This window comes from Pediculus humanus, genomic scaffold (assembly GCF_000006295.1).
Source record: "Pediculus humanus corporis 1103172107499 genomic scaffold, whole genome shotgun sequence".
Classification (NCBI taxonomy): Eukaryota; Metazoa; Arthropoda; class Insecta; order Psocodea; family Pediculidae; genus Pediculus; species Pediculus humanus.
In genome coordinates, this window is record NW_002987115.1 from 315,987 (window position 1) to 317,118 (window position 1,132).

Consider the following 1,132-nt stretch of genomic DNA (forward strand, 5'->3'; position numbering starts at 1 on the left):
AAAAAATTTGATTACTCGAATACCATTTAAAATCAAATTTTTCCTGTTTGTTTGTCTGGTTTGTCTCGTTTGTTTCGTTTGTTTCGTCTGTCTCGTCGAAAATTAAATTTTTTCCCTTTGCTTTTTATTCAATCATTAAATTCGATTTCGTACCCGACAATTATTATTATCATTTAATAAATTAATTAATAAAAGCGGGGGGAGGGAGGGAGAGGGTGGGGGGGGGGAGAAAGAAAACGACGGTAGCAACAAACGACGGTCGATTTAATAAATCGTGACATTGATTTATCGATTGTTTAATAATAATAAAAAAAAAAAAAACCTTCACGCAAAAAAAAAAAAAAATATCTATTTTCTATCTTTTTCTTTTCTTTTCTTTTCTTTTTATTTTCTTTCCTTTTCTTTCTTTCTTTTATTGGTACAACAACAATGTTAATTCTTTTCTTTCTTTCTTTCTTTCTTTTTTTGTGGTTTTGGTACTCACTGTTTGGTACTCATTGTTTTATTGTTTTAAAAGAAAAAACAATATTAAAAAAAAAAAAAGGTAAAATCGTGAAAGTCGGTAATGAAAATAACCTACGAAACTCAAAATTAAATTTAGTGGGGAGTGGGGGGAGGGGGTGGGAGGAGGGGAGCAATAAAAAAAGAGAGATAACGATATTTTTTCGCACGTGTTTTAAAAACTCGCATCCGTTAAAATAATAATAATAATAATAAGCCAACGGCCATAGCGTGCTGGTCACACCGGTTCCCGTACGATCACCGAAGTTAAGCAGCATCGGGCGTGGTGCAAACTTGGATGGGTGACCGTTTGAGAACGCCACGTGCTGTTGGCTTAAAAAAGAGCAAAAAAATGAGAACAAGACAAAGTAAGAACCAAAAACAAAATCTTGTTCTACTGTCGACCTGAGGCAGCTCGACGAGAACGTGAATTTCACTGCTTCTGACCCTGGCCACTCCAAAGATGTTGGTCACTGGAGCCCAGTTCAGGAGACAAATCGTTCCCATCGAAATAAAGATGGACTCAGGAAGACCTTCAAGAATTGATGTGGTGCTATCTTATAATAAGTGGCACCACCGAAATTCGAGTATTTGTCCCTAAGGAATCGGGTAGAAACCTCGGATAAATACT